This window comes from Neoarius graeffei, chromosome 18, assembly GCF_027579695.1.
Source record: "Neoarius graeffei isolate fNeoGra1 chromosome 18, fNeoGra1.pri, whole genome shotgun sequence".
Lineage (NCBI taxonomy): Eukaryota > Metazoa > Chordata > Actinopteri > Siluriformes > Ariidae > Neoarius > Neoarius graeffei.
The window spans coordinates 1,782,811-1,805,752 of record NC_083586.1 but is presented as its reverse complement, the minus strand read 5'-3'; the positions used below and the strand labels follow the sequence as shown (position 1 = coordinate 1,805,752).

The following is a 22,942-nucleotide window of genomic DNA, read 5'->3' as shown; positions in this document are numbered from 1 at the left end:
AGATTAAAGAGCCCAGGTAAACAAACTCATTGACTGTTTCCAGCTCCTGGTCAGCAATTGTGATGGAGGGAAGCTGATCAACACCTTGTCCCATCACTTGAGTCTTCTTTAAGCTAATGGTGAGGCCAAATTCATTGCAGGCAACAGCATAGGATGACATGGCAGACTGGAGCTCCTCTTGTGAGTGGGTTGCAACTGCTACATCATCAGCAAAGAGAAAGTCTCTGATGCATTTCTACTGCACCTTTGTCTTTGCTCTCAGTCTAGACAGTCTGAAAAGGTTCCCGTCTGATCTTCTCCACAAATAGATCCCTTCTGTCACTGTTCTGAAGGTGTATTACAGCATGACTGCAAAGAAGATTCCAAACAGCATGGGAGCTAGAACGCATCCCTGCTTCACTCCACTGAGTATGTTGAAGGATTCAGAGATGGAGCCATCATACACAACGGCTCCTTTCATATCATCATGAAATGATTTGATGATGGTGAGCAATGTTGCAGGACATCTAATCTTTCTCAGGATTTCAAAGAGTCCTCTTCTGCTCACAAGGTCGAATGCCTTGGTAAGGCCAATGAAGGCAATGTATAATGGTTTCCCCTGCTCTCTGCATTTCTCTTGCAGTTGCCTGACAGAAAAGATCATGTCAGTAGTAAACCTCTCAGCACAAAAGCCACACTGGGACTTTGGGTCGACTCTGTCAGCAACGACCTGAAGTCTCTTCAGGATGACACATGCAAACAGCTTCCCAACAATGCTGAGCAGTGAGATGCCACAGCAGTTATTGCAGTCATGTCTTTGTTTTTGTAAAGGGTGACGATATTGGCATCTCACGTCCTGTGGGACTGCTCCTTCCCTCCAGTACTGACAGAAAAGCTCATGCAGTTCATGGATGAAAGGACCTTTGGCACATTTGAGGATATCTGGTGGTATGCTGTCCTTTCCTAGAGCTTTGCCAGCAGCAAGTGCATCTAGTGCTTCTTCAAGTTCTTTCAGAATTGGCTCAGCATCACGTCCATCCAAAGTGGGCAGAGGTTTATTGGCGTTGACTTTGGGGGGGCAGTCTTGTTCTGCAGTGGACTAAGGGCTTGCTTGATTCCATCATACATCCCTCTGTGCTCCATGATATATCTAATGCCGTGGAATTTTTTTTGTACCCTTCTCCTGACTGATACCTTTCAACAATGAGATCCCTTTGATGTTTTGTAAGCTCTCTGCGAACCATGGCTTTTGCTGGAGGATGCAACTGTGTAAATATCAGGAAAAATCCTACTGTGACAGCTGAACTTTATGCGGGGTTAGTCAGAGTCATTTTAATTGATGGCAGGTGTGTACCCAAAAAGACTGAATGCTGTAATTAAATCAAAAGGTGCTTCAACAAAGTATTAGTTTAAGGGTGTGCACACTTATGCAACCAGCTTATTGTACATTTTTTTTATTTTTTATAGTTTTTCCCCCCTTAACAGATTTGCTTGTTTTTTACCTGAATTGTACAGGTTATAGGTCACATTAAAGGTGGGAAAAGTTTTGAAATTATTTATCATGGTCTCATTTTTTTTTACATCAGAAAAACCTATCATTTTAACAGGGTGTGTACACTTTTTATATCCACTATACACTGCTTATGTAGATGCTACTGCCTAATAACACTGGTTATGAGTACATTATACCCTGAATTCTAACTACCAACATTTTCTCCCCATAAATGCATATAACACATAGCGAACATAAAAAAAATACTTGAACTTAACCTTACATCCCAGAAATTATTACATTTGTTGTGCCACATGTGCAAGCTGAGACTGAGCTCCAATGAGTTATCTTTGCAATGTCTCCAGGATGCTGCTGATGCACCTAACAGTGTACAAAGAAGAAGAAACCTTTATTTGTCACATGTACACTTCAAGCACAATGAAATTCATCCTCTGCATTTAACCCATCTGAAGCAGTGAACACATGCACACACACCCAGAGCAGTGGGCAGCCAAACTACAGTGCCTGGGGAGCAGTCAGGGGTTAGGTACCTTGCTCAAGGGCACTTCAGCCCGAGGCCGCCCCACGTTAACCTAACTGCATGTCTTTGGACTGTGGGGGAAACCAGAGCACCCAGAGGAAACCCACACAGACACGGGGAGAACATGCAAACTCCACACAGAAAGGCCCCCACCAGCAACTGGGCTCGAACCCAGAACCTTCTTGCTGTGAGGTGACAGTGCTAACCACTACACTACCATGCCGCCTGTGCCGTGGTAGACAAGGTGATGAAGATTTACCTGTGGTGGAACCAAGATGGCTCAGTCAGTGAACCTACTGATGTACAGTGGTGCTTGAAAGTCTGTAAACCCGTTAGAATTTTCTATATTTCTACATAAATATGACCTAAAACATCATCAGATTTTTACACAAGTCCTAAAAGTAGATAAAGAGAACCCCGTTAAACAAATGAGACAAAAATATTATACTTGGTCATTTATTTATTGAGGAAAATGTTCCAATATTACATATCTGTGAGTGGCAAAAGTATGTGAACCTCTAGGATTAGCAGTTAATTTGAAGGTGAAATTAGAGTCAGGTGTTTTCAATCAATGGGATGACAATCAGGTGTGAGTGGGCACCCTGTTTTATTTAAAGAACAGGGATCTATCAAAGTCTGATCTTCACAACACATGTTTGTGGAAGTGTATCATGGCACAAACAAAGGAAATTTCTGAGGACCTCAGAAAAAGCGTTGTTGATGCTCATCAGGCTGGAAAAGGTTACAAAACCATCTCTAAAGAGTTTGGACTCCACCAATCCACAGTCAGACATATTGTGTACAAATGGAGGAAATTCAAGACCATTGTTACCCTCCCCAGGAGTGGTCAACCAACAAAGATCACTCCAAGAGCAAGGCATGTAATAGTCGGCAAGGTCACAAAGGACCCCAGGATAACTTTTAAGCAACTGAAGGCCTCTTTCACGTTGGCTAATATTAATGTTCATGAGTCCACCATCAGGAGAACACTGAACAACAATGGTGTGCATGGCAGGGTTGCAAGGAGAAAGCCACTGCTCTCCAAAAGAACATTGCTGCTCATCTGCAGTTTGCTAAACATCATGTGGACAACCCAGAAGGCTATTGGAAAATGTTTTGTGGATGGATGAGACCAGGGGCGCAGATAGGATTTTTGAACTGGGGGGGACTGAGCTGTCAGCAAATGATTCCATTTTGTGTATATATATATATATATATATATATATATATATATATATATATATATATATATATATACACACACTACCGTTCAAAAGTTTGGGGTCACTTTGAAATGTCCTTATTTTTGAAAGAAAAGCACTGTTCTTTTCAATGAAGATCACTTTAAACTAATCAGAAATACACTCTACACATTGCTAATGTGGTAAATGACTATTCTAGCTGCAAATGTCTGGTTTTTGGTGCAATATCTCCATAGGTGTATAGAGGCCCATTTCCAGCAACTATCACTCCAGTGTTCTAATGGTACAATGTGTTTGCTCATTGCCTCAGAAGGCTAATGGATGATTAGAAAACCCTTGTACAATCATGTTAGCACAGCTGAAAACAGTTTAGCTCTTTAGAGAAGCTATAAAACTGACCTTCCTTTGAGCAGATTGAGTTTCTGGATCATCACATTTGTGGGGTCGATTAAATGCTCAAAATGGCCAGAAAAATGTCTTGACTATATTTTCTATTTATTTTACAACTTATGGTGGTAAATAAAAGTGTGACTTTTCATGGAAAACACAAAATTGTCTGGGTGACCCCAAACTTTTGAACGGTAGTGTGTATTGAGGTATTTCACTCACGTGACCAAGTCATGTGATGCTGCCATTTTGGACGGCACAGCTCGAATCAGTTTGAATGCGAGGAAGGCGACAAACGAAAAACATAAAAGAAAAAGGAGCGAGATGCAGAAAACACCTTCACTATCCAGCGATGTAGGGCATTTACAGGGCGAGCAGAGGGAGAGGTATTTGCAAAAATTGAGGTTAGCAGGTTTAGAGAACAACGTTTACCTGCTTCCACCAGGATTGTTCACTGACATACGGAAGTACACCAAGCCCTCGTCTTTACCTGACTTCGGCCCACATGATCTGTATACCTATGTCGTTAAAAACCCATCGCCATACACAGGTATTGATCTGAAAGCGTATACAAGTTTGGATACCTACAAATATTGTGTGTCAGGCTGGGTAACATGCCTACATCAGCGGGTCGTCCCTGGAGCCGGTGGTCGCCATCTGATTACAGCTAAAGTTTGTTCACATTTTCATTTACTTTCGGTCCTCAGGATAAACAAAATGTTATTAAATGTCATTGAAATAACTTCTTAGTCTGTTGAGACATGGCCCGTTATAAGTTTGCTGTTACCAGGCAATGACTAAGAACTGTATTATTAGGGTCGGTGTAGTTGTAGCAGTGTACTAGCAGCTAGCTGTTAGCAGTAGCTAATGTCAACAACATCATAGCTGGTATGTTACTGTAGTAATGTTTACGTTCAGTCATTTGGATGACTGTTAAAACCTTCCAGTCTCAAGTTTTTCCTTTACTGGATTTACTAGTTTACTGAGCCTGGCTAGTGCGCGCGCCGGCCGGGAGCCTGGCTAGCGCGCTCGTCGGCCGGGAGCCTGGCTAGCGCGCTCGCCGGCCGGGAGCCTGGCTAGCGCGCGCACTATCTCAGTAAACTAGTAAATCCAGTAAAGGAAAAACTTGAGACTGAAAGGTTTTAACAGTCATCCAAATGACTGAACGTAAACATTGCTACAGTAAGATACCAGCTACTGCTGTTGACATTAGCTAGCTTGCCGTCCAAAATGGCGGACACCGGGGTGTCACGTGACCCTGAAATACCTCAATACATGTTATTTCACCTCCCTCACTGCCATCACCAGGAACTACCTGCAGGCCAGGACAATGATAACATTTTAACATAGCCTATGGAAATCCAAAGTTTACACATTATCATCACACACAGAAACTGCAAAACTAGTTTTAAAACCGCTAAGTTCCAACTGTTAAACACAGCGAGAGGCTGGGCTATGTGTGTGTGTAAAGTGTAAACCAGTGCATCCTGACTTTCTAACTATGCCTGTGTGTTGCGTGAGCGGCAGTCAGTCAACAACTCTTTGCAAAGTTTCCTTATGAAACAATATGCTCGCTGAAATTATGGCAGGGAACGCCAGATTAAACATTAAAACTGCCTTCTGAGCACTGTATCTACAGGCTACCACCGAAAGGAGGCTACCAGAAAGGCATCTCTACTCCGTACGATTTTACTTTCACTACGACATTACTTTGAACAGACTATCAAAAAATTGCAAGGTGATATGATAAAGTAAGGCACAGTTTACTTACAGTCGTTTTTTTTTTTTGAAAAAACGATGCAATCATTTTCTGCCTTTTGGCACCCTTCATCATGCCGTGTTGGGGTCCTGAACTAGGAGCTGTCCCCGATACGCCTGTCAAACTTGTTGTGGGTAACCATAGCAACCAAGCTCGAGCTCGCAACCTGTGCAGTCTGCGCAGTTGCAACTATGTATGTACTGCTGTGCACCTCGATAAACCGAATGGTAATTAGTCTTTTGATTTTTCCGTGAGGTTTGCCTTATGCAAAGAAAGACAGCATAGACTTTTTTTCCTCCCTATAAGTGGGGGGGACTGCACGAGGTGAATTTAAATCTGGGTGGGACGAATCCCCCCTGTCCCCCCCTCTATCTGCGCCCGTGGATGAGACCAAAATAGAACGTTTTGGTTTAAATGAAAAGTGTTATGTTTGGAGAAAGGAAAACACTGCATTCCAGCATAAGAACCTTATCCCATCTGTGAAACATGGTGGTGGTAGTGTCATGGTTTGGGCCTGTTTTGCTGCATCTGGGCCAGGACGGCTTGCCATCATTGATGGAACAATGAATTCTAAATTATACCAGCGAATTCGAAAGGAAAATGTTAGGACATCTGTCCATGAACTGAATCTCAAGAGAAGGTGGGTCATGCAGCAAGACAACAACCCTGAGCACACAAGTCGTTCTACCAAAGAATGGTTAAAGAAGAATAAAGTTAATGTTTTGGAATGGCCAAGTCAAAGTCCTGACCTTAATCCAATGGAAATGTTGTAGAAGGTCCTGAAGCAAGCAGTTCATGTGAGGAAACCCACCAACATCCCAGAGTTGAAGCTGTTCTGTATGGAGGAATGGGCTAAAATTCCTCCAAGCCGGTGTGCAGGACTGATCAACAGTTACCGGAAACGTTTAGTTGCAGTTATTGCTGCACAAGGGCGTCACACCAGATACTGAAAGCAAAGTTTCACATACTTTTGCCACTCACAGATATGTAATATTGGATCATTTTCCTCAATAAATAAATGACCAAGAATAATATTTTTGTCTCATTTGTTTAACTGGGTTCTCTTTATCTACTTTTAGGACTTGTGTGAAAATCTGATGATGTTTTAGGTCATATTTATGCAGAAATATAGAAAATTCTAAAGGGTTCACAAACTTTCAAGCACCACTGTAGGAATTGTGACGGAGGGCATCACTGTCCTCAGCAGTCTTGGGGATCTTAGTAGAGCCTGCTGCTATCTGTTGGGACTAACCTATGCCTTGGATCTGAGATACCCCAAGAATTTCAAATATAGTTTTGAGATATTCCAAAAAGTAATGCTGGAGCTGCATTCAGGAAACCTTTCAACCAAGGTTCAGAGACTGAAAAATTACCTGCTTATGTAGTCCCTAACTACTGATCAGCAAGATGCTCTCATACCGTGTGAACTTTTCATTGGCAAGGTTGCCTGAAAGTTTAGCTCCTGTATAGTCTTAATGCAAGCTGAGATTTACATTGATAACAAAAAAAAGTACTTTTTGGACTCTTATTGTTTGTTGTGTAACTTTATTGAATGTGTTGAACACTGTTATTGATGCAGGCTTGTTGCTCTCATAGCATGGACATTTTGACATGTTCATCTCATCTCATCTCATTATCTCTAGCCGCTTTATCCTTCTACAGGGTCGCAGGCAAGCTGGAGCCTATCCCAGCTGACTACGGGCGAAAGGCGGGGTACACTCTGGACAAGTCGCCAGGTCATCACAGGGCTGACACATAGACACAGACAACCATTCACACTCACATTCACACCTACAGTCAATTTAGAGTCACCAGTTAAACTAACCTGCATGTCTTTGGACTGTGGGGGAAACCGGAGCACCCGGAGGAAACCCACGCGGACACGGGGAGAACATGCAAACTCCACACAGAAAGGCCCTCGCCGGCCCCGGGGCTCGAACCCAGGACCTTCTTGCTGTGAGGCGACAGCGCTAACCACTACACCACCGTGCCGCCCATTTTGACATGTTCATTGGCAATAATAAAACTGGTTATACTGTATACTTAAACATACCTAATAATTTTAATATTATATAATCCAAGTTGAGGTTACAATTTTTAATGTCAAACAGCCCCTGTTTACTGGCATTTATTGCTATTGCTAATGTTCTTGGTACATTTCACCAATGTTTTAAAGATTGCATACTAATATGCAGAATTCAGTTTGGCTCAATGTTTTTATAGCATGGACATTGTCATTTGCAAAGGAAACTAGACTGACTGAATATCTTGTTTTACTTGTATAATGATGGAATAAATGTTTAATTCAAATGTTAGTGTTTAATTGCTTTATGTTTACAGGTAAATACAGTTAAATTAAACATATGTATCATTTATTTTGATAATTGACAATCCAGTATGAATTAAATTCAGTTAAAATATTTTTAGTAAATTCAGCACATTAGTTCTGTTAAAAATTGTCTCAGTTGCAGTTACACCAACCTTTCATTTCAATTATATGTCCTTTTTTTAAAGAGGTTTTGACTTGGAGTTGATTTTGCATTGACTTAGAATTTGAATGATATCTATAATTTTTCATGTCATGGTATAATATGCCCTCTTCTTCAAAACAAAATGAGAAAACATGAGGTTATTCAAACAAGACCCATGTTAGAATGTGCTATACTAAAAGCTGTTTAGTTTACATCTCTTCTGTGAACATCAGTGGATTCTTAAAGACCTAAATTTCATCTTCAATATCTGACTCTTCTCCAAAGATAGCTGTATCATATTCTGCCAAAGCTAAATTTCTGCAATCAATGCCTTCTCCAGCTTCTGCATCTCATCTTATACATGCACCACTCCTGTCAAAATCAAGAAAGTCTGCTTGTGTTGTGATCTTAGATTCTGGTTTTTCTTCAAACTCTTTCCACAATTCAGTGCACTCTTTGAACTTTTTGAAACTCTTTTCACTAAAAGGAAGAACTTTACCATGTGAATTCATCGTGTGCATGTAATAAAATGCAGAAAATATTCCTTCAGAGTCATCTATTTCTGATGACACAGATGACATTGTTCTAATTGTAATGGAAATTTCTAATAAACACTTCAGAACGCTTAACAGTCGTCTTTTCAGTTATTTATTATAGTAAATCTCATCTAATTCTCATCTCATTATCTCTAGCCGCTTTATCCTTCTACAGGATCGCAGGCAACCTGGAGCCTATCCCAGCTGACTACGGGCGAAAGGCGGGGTACACCCTGGACAAGTCGCCAGGTCATCACAGGGCTGACACATATGCTGCTTTTCCACTACAAACGCGGCTGAGTCGGGCTGAGTCGTGCCGTGCTGAGTCGAGCTGAGCGGGGCTGTTGGAGTTGCATTTCGACTACAACCGTGCTGAACCGTGCTGGCTGGAAGTGGGTGGACACATTGGGTGGAGTTAGCGAAAGTGGGTGGACGTCACGTGATGTCGTTAAGCAGCGCAAACAGTGACATCAGTGATCTTTTAAGCGGTAGTCTCACGACCCGAATAGTAAACAATAAACATGGAGGACATGAAGTCGTTAGTGTTGCTGGTCTTGGTTCTGTGGCTTGTTGTCACCGACAACGCCAACAGATACTGGCAAGAGTGTATAGATGAGGCGAGGCGCATAAGGCTTCAGAAATTCTCGTAATTCGTAATTCTTCTCCTTCCGGGTTTGCGGTGTTTACAGATCCCAGCGTGCTCGCGGGGCGTGTGTGGGCATGTGAGGACACTCCTCCTCACCAATCAGTGCACAGGGGAGTGTCTGCTCACACCCCCAGCCTCACTCGGCTCGCTTTGGCTCGCTTCAGCCCCACTCCAAAACCGTGCGAGTTTTAGGGGCTAAGCAGGGCTGAAGCGAGCTGAATCGTGCTGTTTTTTGGTAGTCGAAACGCGAGCCGTGTCGGGCTGAAGTGAGCTGAAGCGAGCTGAAGTGAGCTGAAAAAGGGTAGTGGAAAAGGGCCAATAGACACAGACAACCATTCTAGTGCAGCGGTTAAGGAGAATATTTGGAAGAATTGTTCAAATTGTGATAAAAGTACCAAATTTTGCAGATGCATAGCCAAGACCATTGGTAAGCAGAAAAAGGAGAGCTTCAGCAAAAATTAAAAGATTAAGGGGGTGGATTCAATTTTTTATTTAGGATACTCGGTTTTTAGCAAGAAATATGCATTGTGTGTATTTATTTTGTAACTATCTCTTTGACAACAACAAAAACAAGGCTAAATGTACTTTGTAAATACTTAAAAAGTGTTGACAATGTAGAAATGACCAATAAAAAATATTTTAAACTTTCAGAAAAAAAGTAACTAAGCACACCAATTATTTAATTGCTATTCAAAAGTTTTATTCAAGGAATTAACAAAGGACATCTTATACACTCGTTGAAGCTTTTGTTTGTTACATCTGTCATAACAGACTTTATGGTACACAGCTTTATGAGCCTTGAGTGTCTCTACTATGCCCTGACCATCATTCAACCTATTCAGATTTATATTCATAGGCACACGATTGATTTTGTCAAATTCTGAAAGATTATTTGCAATGTAATCATAACCAGATGTTTCTTCTGTTCTCCTTGCTGGACATTTCAGTTCACCTAATCCTGCATCATCTGTTTGGCACAAGAAACATAACGACCAGTCTGTTGGTTTCGCAGTAGTGCTTGACTGTCCCATCGGGCCTGAAGCAACTAGCTTGAATGTTTTCTGCATTTTTACCAGATTACTTCCACCAACTAAAATGTCTAATTACAATCCTCCACCATGAATTTACATTGCAGGTATTAGTCAGTAAGCTGTTATATGCACATGAAAATGCTACAGTTCAGTACCATCAGGAACATGCACATGCATCTGAAAGACAAAATAGTGTTAGGAAAATTAGTGCCATTTTCATAGTAGTGAATTGCAAAAGAATTGGTGTCTATAAATATGTACAAGCATCCTCCACATACTGTAGATAGACATTTTAAAATATAAAATTCAAAATGATTAGCTCATATTACATGTACATGTATTAATTTACATCATCAATTTTATGATAATCACCTCCACTATTCTACTCAAGCTGAATCCACCACCAATTACAAGAGTTCAAAATTAATGGCAGCCAGGATGTCGGCAGTCCTCAGTTCAGGTCTCTCATTTTGTGATTATGAACATGCACATGCATCTGTAAGACAGAATGTGTAATCATGTAGCCAGAGGATATAATCAGATCAAATAATCAAACCAATGTCACCCACTCAGGTCAATATCAACTTTTTGTTCTTTTTTTTTTGCTCATGCAGGAGAGTCTTGTAAAAACCACAACAAAGTTTTCTGAAAATGATAATAACAGATGCAGACAGACAGGATAGGTCTCAGACCCATTTTTAACATTTCAACTCACCATTGAACCATTTTCTATAATTATGCTAAGTCTGTACAGAAAATGGTTCAACCAGCCCTTAAGAATAACATCATATTTGAGATCAAGTATAACAATAAACTGAAACCCTTTAAATCAAAATTTAATGTTTAAGGACAATACTCTAAAGAGTGAAATACATGAAAAAGACATAGGATTGTTACTTTTAAGTTACACAGCTATAAATTGTGCAACAATTGGATGAACAGCCATGTATAATGTAGGCCAAATGTTACTGATATGGTATAATTCTTAACTGTTAAGTATTCTGTATATTCAAAGTTTAAATTGTGTACATTTTGAAGTATTTATGCTGCAGAACCACTATTATTTTAGCTAAACATGCTTAAAATCCCTCTAATCAATAGCTGTCTTCCACTTGAAGGGAAAATAGGCCACCAATTTGACTATATACACAGTGTTAAATGATTTTTATAATATTTAACATATTAACCGATACCCAATATTTAATACTTAATCTACCCCTGAAATAATGCAAATTTCTGGTGAAGCTCTCCCTTATGTGGAAGACAAGGGTTCAGGCTGTACTTGGTCCAAGTTTGGTACTTTTATCATAATTTGAACAATTATTCTCTTAACCGCTGCACTATTCACACTTACGGTCAATTTAGAGTCACCAGTTAACCTAACCTGCATGTCTTTGGGGGAAACCAGAGCACCCCCACGTGGAGAACATGCAAACTCCACACAGAAAGGCCCTCGCCGGCCCCAGGGCTCGAACCCAGGACCTTCTTGCTGTGAGGCGACAGCGCTAACGACTACACCACCGTGCCACCCGTTATAGTAAATCATACAAAGGAATATAAGAAAGGAAAGAAAGAAAATTAAAGCAGAGCATCACCTCTAGTGATGTGAGAGTATGTGCGCGCTCTCTGAGTTGTGTTTTAGTGGCTGCTATCTATTATACTCTAAAGGCATTCGCTTACTGCTTGCATCTTCACGTGATTGGCTCAAGATTTTCTATGAAGCTTTGTTAAAGTGTGCACCTGGCATGCTTTGGTATGTGCAGGCAGATGCGTAGTTATGAGAACTCGGGCACCCTGCTTATCACCACCGAGGTCAGGAAGATGCAAGCTAGGACGAACTCAAGCACCCTGCTCATTACCACCAAGGCCACAGAAAAGTGATTACAACATTGGAAAAAAACATCTTTCTCAGTTATTTCTCAGTATTAGGCCACTTGAGCTCAACACACAGAAACACAGAGAATAGAAACGTTCATCCATTAAAATTCCCTCACATTCTCCCCCCTTTTTATCCTATAGGATAAAAATTGCTAAAAGGAAAGAAAAGAACTGTACACAGTTTCAGTGATAAGAGTTCCCAGAGAGATTCGACTTAACACGTCATTGAGTGTACAGGGATAATGCTAAGGCTGTTTTTATAAGACATAGACGTCTTAAATGAATGCTAGTAAGCCATATACATAGATCAGGAATAATAGAACAGGAAACAATCATAATGAAAGTGTTTTAAGTCAGGACTAGTTTCATGTCAACTGTGCTGATGTCATCGAACGGTGGGTTATAGTCTTCATGTGAGTTTGGAGGCCAGTCAGGCAAGTCATCGGAGTCTATTTTCACCATCTGGTAACCGATATTTGTCAGCTGCCTCTGAAACACAGACATACAACATTGACAGAGAACAGGGAGCAAACATAACATCACAATCACTAAGCCCAGGACCGGTATGGTGGATAGAATTAGAGTCTTCCATCCACTAAACCAACACCACCAGCTGTCTTTGTCTCCTCCATGTTCATCTGCTCGTAATTGTTCAGCAACCTTGCACATCTTGTTCAGTGCCTCAGTGATGTTACCATGATTCTCGTCGTTTTCAGGAATGCACGTACAACAGTGTTCTCCTATCATGACACACACTCCACCTTCCTTTGCCAAAAGGATGTCAAGGGCCATGCGATTCTGTGTCGTCATTAATCTGAGTGCGGTCAATTCAGTTCTCACACCCTCCATGGCCTCTATGGTTGAATTCACAAACTGCGCCAGCCTATAATGCACCACCTCAAGTTCATTCCAGAGTTGTGTTATCCCGTACTGTGGAAACAGTGCCTGGAAGAATTTCTTCACCTTGGGTTGCAGCTGATGTTCTGGAGGAGGAAAATCATCGTCGACACTTCTGCGCCGTCTGCCACTCGTCTCAGGGGTTGCTATTATAAGGTGGGCCTCCAATTGGATCAGGGCACACGTGCCTTTCCAATCTACCAGAAGAAAGTTATACACATAGTGACCACACTTCCATTGCCAGCCTGGGTAACAGAAGGTTGGACCCGCTAATTGAGTTAGATTCCCTCCTGGTCCTAAGTCACCTCCTATTGTCGCTTTTCTGCCTTGCTTGTACAGAGTGCCACTTCGTCCCGTGCAGGTCACATTTGGATTTGGGACTGAGCCCTGCACAGTGCAAATGGTTGAACACCTAGTTTCCTTGACCTTCTCTACGAGGTTTGAGTTCGGATCGCCCTTTCGCCCTGCGCATAAGGTATAATTTATCCCCTTTCCTAGTTCATTTACACCAATTTCTACCCTCGGGTCGTCTCCCCCACCTTGATACGTGACACTACAGCCTTTTTCTAGATCATTACAGACAGCTTCCATCACAGCTCGTCATGCTTGCGCAGTGTCTTCATTCGTTGTGTTGGCGATCTCGAACACGAATGGTTGTGTAACGGTGTGTGGCAGGATTGAGCAAACTAGACAATTTGACCTGTTAGCTTGTTTAGCTGTAAAATTAGCATACTGCCAATACAAATTATGAGTTGGATGTCTCCTTCGTCTCGATTCTGTGTCAGTCGGGTTCCCTGTATCGACCACTACATGAATTCTCCTGTGAGCCCCAGTAGGATCAAGATGCTCAGGCCCATGACTGGACCTAGTTTATAATGATTTACCCCCTTCATTTTATGTTAACTAGGTCTCGGAGTTAACCCTTGCCCTTCTTGACGTGTATTGGTGCTCAGAGGGCGGGCATGCCCCATCAGCCCTCGTCCCACCTCACCGGAGCTTGGAGAAACTCGGGACTTCTGAAACCAGTTTTACTGACTAGATACTAAAATACTCTTCTCTATTGAGGGTGCAACAGCATAACTCTGCTGTTGTGCTCAGTCCCGTGGAACTTGCTCGCCACGTGGTTTAGATCAAAGCAGGAAAGCGGTCATGTAGGGCACCTTCTAAATGATAATCACTTACCTCTCCTCCTGAGTCTCGGGTTACCACTTGTCCCACCTTATGGTTGGGGTTCTGTTCTCAGATGTACTCAATTAACACTTCTTTCTCCTCGAGCTTTAGTCAGCATCTGGGTCACTTAGGCCTTCTTTTCCCTCCTGCTCAGCCAGTTCAGGAACCCTCCTGAAGTGGCTAGCATGGATCCATGTCACTCTGCCTGTGACCTTCATTGCCGTTGGGGTCGTGAGCAGGATCTGGAATGGGCCATTCCACCATGGCTTGTTCCACTTGGTTCGTCGGAAGTCCTTCATCACGATCCAATCCCCTGGTTGTAGATTGTGCAGAGGTCCCTCAGCGGGTTTGGGAAGTGCTTCTTTTACCTGTTTGTGGATAGATTTCAAAGCAGAGGACAACGTTGCACAGTAATTCAACATTGCATCATCACACAGTGTGGTGTCCAGCAGTGTTCCTTGAGCTGGCCCTATCCCCATGTTGGGTACTCATCCAAACAGAATTTCAAATGGGCTTAACCCATGTTTAGGTCTAGTTTGCATCCTCATTTGTGTGAGTACTACAGGGAGGACCTTTGTCCATCCTAGCCCTGTTTCTGCACAAGCTTTGCTTAGTTTATTTTTAAGTGACCCATTTTCCCTCTCTACTGCTCCCGCACTGGCAGGATGATAGGCACAATGTTGTTTCAGGTCTATCCCTAGGAATGTTCCTATTTTCTTTAGGGCTGCATTAACAAAGGGTGTTCCATTGTCACTTGAGATTTTGCTAGGTATACCCCACCTAGGAATTACATCTCTCAGGAGTGCTTTGACTACCGCCTCTGAGTCTTGTTTAGCTGTGGGGAATACCTCTACCCATTTTGAAAACATGTCAACTATTACCAGGCAATACCTTTTCCCTTCACTAGGTGTCAGTTCAATAAAGTCCATTTGGAGGTGATCAAATGGTTTGTCTGGTATTGGGTGTGCTGCTTGAGTTAGTCTGATACCTTGACCTGCATTATGTTGTGCACATATCAAGCATTGCTTGCAAAATTTCGCAGCATAATTTGAAAACCCCTTTGTGAACCATCTCTTTGTTACTTCTGCTACCATCCCCCCTTTTGACACATGGGTGAGCCCATGTGCCAATTTTGCATAGAAAGGGAACATGTATTTTGGTAGACAGGGACGGCCCGAGGGACAAACCCAGACCGAGTTTGCAAGGATACAGCCTGCCTGTTTCCAGACTCGTCTCTTGTCCTGGGTGGCAGTGCTCTGAAGGTCCGCTAGCTGTAAACAAGGGGTAGTAACCTGAGGAAAAGCAAGGTTAGAGGGTGAACTGGAAGCCGAGGCTGCACACAGCTGCCGCGTCCGCCCTGGCATTCCCTTGAGACACAAGATCAGTATTGTTAGTATGGGCAGCACACTTGCACACAGCAATGGCTCTAGGGAGTAGAATAGCATCCAACAACTCGGAGACCAGTTTATGATGTGCAAAGGGAGATCCTGTGCTAGTGAGAAAATTTCTATGTTTCCAAATGGTGCCAAAATCATGCACAACGCCAAATGCATACCTACTGTCCATAAAAATATTGAAAGATTGCCCTGCTGCCAATTTGCATGCCTCAATGAGGGCACAGAGCTCTGCAGCCTGCACCGACAGGTTCGAGGGCAGACGTGACACCTTGAGGACCTCGTGATCTGAGACTACGGCAAAACCTACTTTGTTCTTTCCTGTCTCTGGAGGCTGAACCATCCACATAGAGGATCATGTCTGGATTTTCCAAAGGGTCGCTCTTTAAATCTGCCCTGGGGGAACAAAAATCGTTAGTGAGAGCAACACAGTCATGTGGCTGTCCATCGTCCTCTGTAGGGAGAAGATTCCTTGTTAAATATATACTTACATGGTACTTGGTTAATTAATTGCAACTGATTGAACCAAATGATAAGACATAACTTGGTTTAAAATTTGGTCTCCCAGTGAAGCTGGTTTGGCATTGATTAGGAGACCAAATCTGGCCACTGGGAGACCATTTGGTCTCCCAGTAACTATGTTAAAAAATGCTCTGACTGTATCTGATGAATCAACTGAATACGGTGTGGACTAGAAGCTGTTGCTTCTAGCGCGTTCTAGCGCTGCGGTGACTAAAAATAGTACGGTCCACAATAGGGGTGTCTGTCTGAAATCGATTTGCATTAAAATGTTCCTACAATAAGAATGCCGAATGGGAGTTGGTTTGAATTATATATTCCTTTTCACAATATCAGAAAAAATATTGGACCCCCCCAAAACTTATATTTTTGTCTCTTTGGGGGGTACTGGGTCTTCATTGGGGGGTATAGTACCCCCCAATACCCCCCGTAATTCGAACTATGCGCACAAGATATACCACAATGAGACGGCAGAGGGAAGGCCCTGCGTGCTAACCAGCCCACGGCCCAGGGTTCCCAGCACCCCACCCCCCCATGACCCACCACACCTCGAATCCAGACCATCACGCCATATTTGTCCTATGTAAGAATGTAAATGGCGATATTGTGGGTTTTCTCTAATGTATTGCATTAAGAGAAGTGTGCGTGCAGGGTGAGTCTCTGCCCAGATTTCCCCCTGCTCGCTGCAACAACCCTGCGTACTCATAGATATATGGCTCCTGTAAATTGTGTTAGCATTAAAAGAAGCGAGGCATGCAGTGAAACACCTGCAGAGGCATCTGCATGCACGCCTCACTTGCCCTAGTCTATTTGTTGTTCTTGTTATTGGTAGATATATGATGTATGCAATCTAATGTGTAGTGCATTTAAAAGAGAATAAGGCATGTTGAGTATTGGCAGGAAGAGGTGTGTGTGCGCGCGCAAAGGGCAAGTGCGCGGCAGGGGCCCAGAACCCACAAATACCCCACAGCACCGACCAACACCGGTCCCACATGGCAACCCAACAGGACCGGGTCACCCGAGCCACCCATGGGGCCCAGGCAGAACAGGGATGAGTGAAGTAGAGAGAGGCAGAGAGAAAGAGAAGGGAGGAAAGGAGAGGGGAAAAAAATAATTTTAAACCAAAAAAAAGGGAGGGGAGAGGGAGATTGTATAAGTAATAATAATAGTAAAAATCATTGTTCCAGCTACCATCCGCTGCCCTATTATTTATAGCTATTTACATGTAGATGTAAAGTTGTGAGTTGGATCTCAGGCGCAGAGGGTCAGGTCATAACTGTAAGAAGGTGATGAAGGGTGTCCAAGGGGAGGGTGTATCCTGAGTGTTGTTTAAGTTTGGAGTGGATATATTGTCCAATGATATATAATCCATTAACAAATTTTTCCAATGAGTGATGTGTACAGTATTCCTTGATTTCCAGTTCATGAGGATTGTTTTCTTGGTGATAGTCAGTGCTACTAGCAGTATTTTATTGCATGAGGTGCTTATATTGATAGCTGTTGTATCACCAAGTATACATAGGGAAGGGGTTGCTGGGATGTGACAGCCAAGAATGGTAGAGAGTGATTCTGTGACACTTAACCAAAACCTGTTGATTGGAGTGCAATGCCAGACAGCATGAACGTATCCCTACTAACAATTTTTGGTTCCCAGAACGTTCCTGGAACACGAGCCTTTGGTTCCAGTTTGGTTCCGGCTATGTTCCCTGAAAGTCATTTTTGGTTCTGTTTAGGTTGTCACTTGGTTGGCAGGAAAGTTTAATTTTGGTTCCCAGAACGTTACTCATGTGGTTCCCATTTGGTTCCCTCACCGTTCTCACACCGTCCCTTTATCCTTGTTCATGTCATGTTTGTTCCCTCAACGTTTCCATATTGTTCCCATAACCTTGTTAGTTACATGTTTGGTTCCCTAGACGTGCTCCTGATGTTCCCCCAACCTTGTTTATTATGTGTTGGTTCCCACAAGGTTCCCTTACAACATTCTAGTAACCTCGTTGGTTACATGTTTGGTTCCCTCAGTGTTCCCCCAATGTTCTTTCCCTCACCATAATGTTGTTATATTTCTGTAGTATGTAATTCATTGTAAAAGTTTTGGTTGCATGACAACTATTTACTTCAGAACATATAAGCAGTGATGAATGACCAGAAAAATGTTGCAGGACTAGAAAGTTTAATAGAAAAAATATCAAGAATACAACATTGGTAAGGACATCAGCAACAGTGCAACATTATTATACATTATAAAACATCTGACAACTATAGACAATTATGAAAACTATTTCTTAATAAAATACAATAAAGGCAAAAAATAATAAAAATTTTAGAAATGCCAAAAATGGGCGTGTGTGCATAGAAGTTGGTGTACGTCTTCAATCTTGAGGACCAGCTGACCTAAAAAGAATAAGAAACAAAACGTTTAACGCCAACTTAGTGCCAACGTTTCATTTAATTATTGTGAATATTCAGCGATTGATAAAAGAAAGACTTAAGTTTAATTTACAGTCTGTGTGGTGCAAACTTCAGTGCATGCCTAATGCACTTCTCAATATCAGCTACCTTCTTACCAGGGAAGTTCTGCATGCAGGCCTCTACAAATAGAAGTAAAAAAAAAGTTACACATTTAAATCTCAGTCAAACTTGGCATAACACTGATTTGAAAAATATATGAACACTTACCCGTTATAATTTTGCAAAGGGTTAAGTTCTGGAAAGGCTTTTTTGCTCTCCTCCCCCTCAGACTGTACTGCGCCAGAACATTGTTGGTAGCCACCTGGCGTAGAATGCGACGAATGGCTGCCCCCGGATTCGCCCCTCCCAGGCTTTCAAGGAAACGTTTCTACAAAAAAACAAACAAAAACAAGAAAAACATAAGTATACAATGAAAATGAATTTGGAGAGCTTATGTGGTCTACTTTCATTAGCCAAATCAATATATTACCAATGACAATTTATTTCATATATAATTATGTCCAATTAATTACCATTTGGTTCCTTCTTTCTGGTTGAGCCAGACTCCTGTCTAGCTCCTCCAGCTCCTCCACTGTGCTGCATAGGCCCAACAGCACATCTTCCTGCTGAGGAGGCTGAGACGGGTTCGAGACCACGGCAGCCTCCAACGTCTCTGACCTCCTCTCCATACCCTCCATCCTCCTCTCCATAGCCTCCATTCTCCTAGTCATTTGCCCCATGTGCTCTTCCATGGCTAGGTACATTTGTGATAGAATTCATTTTAGTTTTTGAACATAATATACTTGTCATATGTGAAAATGTGTGTACATATTACTTACTTCTTTTTGTGTCATCCGTCGTCCTCAATAGGAGCCTCTTTTGTTCCTCCAGGACTACAGGTAGAATTGAGATGAAATTCATTTTAGTTTTATACCCAATACACTTTTCCTGTGTGAACATCAACAAGTGTGTATGAAGTACTTACGCCTTATTACGGCAGCCATGCCTGAAGCCCCCTCCTCTTCGCCATGGGTCATTCCTGAAGTTTTTGAAAAGAAAATTGTTAGTGTTTGCTTTCTTGGTTAAGAACTTGTAATCAGATAGTAAATATAAAATTCAAAGCAAATGTACCCTCAACTGGGTCAGATGATGTTTGTTCCTCAATGTACGACTCTTCCAAGGTTCGACGGCTGGCTGCTGGACTGACATGGGTTGAGGGACTGCTGCTGTCCTGCTCCGAGCTGCTGACCGAACTTGTTGGCTCTGCCATGAACTCAGGCTGTTCTTCAATCTCCGCTGGTTGTATCTCTGGCATGTGTTGAGGTCCATGATGTTGTTGCTCTGCTTCTTGCAGAGCCTGGCCTGTCATTGCTGCATCTCGCGCAGCCTGCTCTTCCCTGCTTGCTGCATCTCCTGCATCCAGCTGGGCACGCACCAGTGCTCGCACATTCAACACCTCTCGCCGCGCCCTCTTCCATTCCTTTGTATAGGTCTGTCTGGCCAACCTCTTTGAACTCATTGGCTGCAATGCAATAGCATGCAATACAATGCAAACAATGTGTACCTGTTGCAATGAAAAGTGGGGAAAATTTAAATACAACATTACAAACAAGATAAAGTTAAGCACAGTGTTTCAGTTTACAACCATACTTGCACTTGACAAAAATACACACAGGATTAAAACTGGGGATGAGGTAAGAATATGTGTGACAAACATGACAGTAGCATTGCATTCAATCGAGCAGGAAAGCAAAACAAATGTGTAACAAAAGAATGGTCTGTTGCAGAATATATATATATATATATATATATATATATATATATATATATATATATATATATATATATATATATATATAAATAATATTCTGCAATTACTTGTTGGCAACTTGTGTCTGCGGCTGGGACTACAATGGATGCATTAAGTCAAAGACTTAACTATAATCAATGGAATTAGCTTTTATAGTAGCTATTATAGTATTATTACTATAATATTAAAGTCTTAACTATAATCAATGGAATTAGCTACACCAGAAAAGGCAGCACAGAGAACATTCTAAAAATAGCCCATTATTTTTCAACTTCATGTATTTTGACTTAACTTGACTAAGCGTAGCGCACCATATCCAGTGAAGCTCCAGCCTGAGACAGAGTGTATATAAACTAGCCTTTATACAACCACAATAAAATGAATCTTACCTTTTCAAGAGTGAATCCCAGTCGTGTAGTCAAGTAGAATCCAAAGCTTTGTTGTCAAAGTAGAAGCTGTAGAAGCAAAAGGTGCTCTCTGCGTCCGAAGGTAGCAGCAATTGATTCTGTTCATTGCGATCAGCCCAATTATCCATGTCTTCACAGCCACACCCCCACCACGTCAGGCAACCTGGTGGCCAATCAGCAGTCTATGTTCATTTCAAACTGAGGAGGGCGGTCGTTGCGATACAAACATTTAGATAGTAAAATGTTAACAAATGACTTCCATAGAACCCTCTCATGATATAAAACTACCACATTCTAAAAATACATTTCTATTTTCTACCCACATAGCCTACCGCATAAAGTTTGCAACAACAACCATTTATTCTAGTAAATATAGAGGCAGATATCCCTTATGCGAAAACAATACTTTTTTTTTCTTGTGGCAGGACGGCAGTGTTTCCTGTCCACGAAATTGCCTTCTGCATTAAAGTACAGAGCCATTGCAGTATGCCGTTTATTTTTATCCAAACTATAGCATTTACTGCACTAACACTGTAGTAATTCTGTTCTCCACTACAGCATTACTCTAGTAATAACAATTCACTGTAGTGCAGAGTATGATTCTTTCCATAAAGGATGGCATCATGGTAGCTAACATGCTAAATAAATGTCTGTACTATCGACATACCTTCAGTTGATCTTGCTGTAGGCCTAAGGTGAAACGTTTTCAAATAGATGCATGCTGAATTGCTGTGCCATTAGGCTTTTCGTTTAGGCCCTGTCCACACGGCAACGGATTCAGGTGACTCCGATACAACTGCTTATCGTTTAGGCCTGGCGTCCACACGGCACCGGCGTTTTGGGTGCCCAAAACGCAATCTTTTTGAGAACGGGTTCCAGAGTGGAAAGATCTGGCAACGTTGCCGTTGCGAAGTCGTCTGGATGAGTAGAACGGATTTGTTTATGATGACGTCACAACCACATGACTGTGAGTGCTTCACGCCGGGTAGAAGTGTAACGAACTCGATGCGAGCTGTCAACAAATCCTATAACTTGGTTCATGAAACGCGCTTACAAAATATTTTCACTGTGAATATTTATTGTGTAATGGTGCAAAGTGAGAGAGAGAGAGAGAGAGAGAGAGAGAGAGAGAGAGAGACTCTGCCCTTAGGGCAGAGTCAATCCCGCCAGCAAAAATAGGGAAAAAAAGGAGCGATCTCACCTCTTCAGATGTTGGTTTAAGTCCTATAATACATTCCTCAAAAAGGGCGTAGAAGAGCAAATTAATCCATCAACGTGTAGCATTCAATTTATTCCGGACCATTAAAGACGCCGCCTTCCGCGTAGAATCATACGTCATCCTCGGCGCCATATTGGATAGGTCAAAGCGGAGAATAAAGATTCATGTGCTGCGTTTAACTGTACCAACAGGTTTACCATCCAAACGAGATCACATGGGATTACCTTTCACAGGTGAGAAACAACAAATTAATCCATCAACGTGTAGCATTCAATTTATTCCGGACCATTAAAGACGCCGCCTTCCGCGTAGAATCATACGTCATCCTCGCCGCCATATTGGATAGGTCAAAGCGGAGAATAAAGATTAGCTGTGTTTAACTGTACCAACAGGTTTGCCGTCCAAACGAGATCACATGGGATTACCTTTCACAGGTGAGACTGGAAAAATACTTTTCATTGTATTTGGTCATTATAATGTAATTTTACGAACAGATTTTCCTGACTTTGTGGCTAATATGAAGTCTTGTGCATAATAGTTTATGCGCATGCGTCCTTACTTCTTCTATTGTTCTGGTGTCTCCGAAGGGACCGTCTTACAGCACCCCTAGAGGTGTGGCATGTGTATTGCATCATTTTCAGCAAGCGTTGCGTTGCCATATGGACCTGATATTTTACTGATCGTTGCCCATTTGGACACGATATATTTTTAAATAACATCTCGTTGCCGTTGTCGTGTGGATGTAGCCTAAATGTTGTCTTTAAACCAGTTTGCAAAAGATAAAATGCAATGGCCATCTAATCAGCCATTTAATGTGTGGAATCTGAATAGCAGTAGCCTAACAATGGCTGTCATTATCAAGTAATTAGGCTCTTGGCCTACTTGTGTGTGTCTGCATTTCACTGAATTTAAAACAACTTAAAACAACTTGAGACATCTGTACTTATTTTATTGTAGCCTACTTTACTCTTTCTATTTCAGCTTTGGTTCAATTAATGTGCTATAAAAACAATGAATGGAGAAACAATGAATGAAGGCTGCACTAATACAGTGATATGCACACAGTTTTTCATAGCCAAGAGAAAAAGGAGAGAACATACCAAATCATTAGGGGAAAAAAACTGTTGTACTGCGGGATATAATTTGAAATATTGTT

The 22,942-nt window shown here is 41.9% G+C and overlaps 1 long non-coding RNA gene across 1 annotated transcript; it reads right to left on the bottom strand.

Annotated features, from left to right (window-relative positions):
• Positions 1-19,082: 19,082 nt before the first annotated feature.
• LOC132865933 (uncharacterized) lies at positions 19,083-19,377 on the bottom strand. The gene is made up of 3 exons (XR_009650527.1): positions 19,336-19,377; positions 19,190-19,243; positions 19,083-19,104 (listed from the first exon to the last, which is right to left on the bottom strand). It is a non-coding gene; the product is annotated as an uncharacterized LOC132865933 (long non-coding RNA).
• Positions 19,378-22,942: the final 3,565 nt, after the last annotated feature.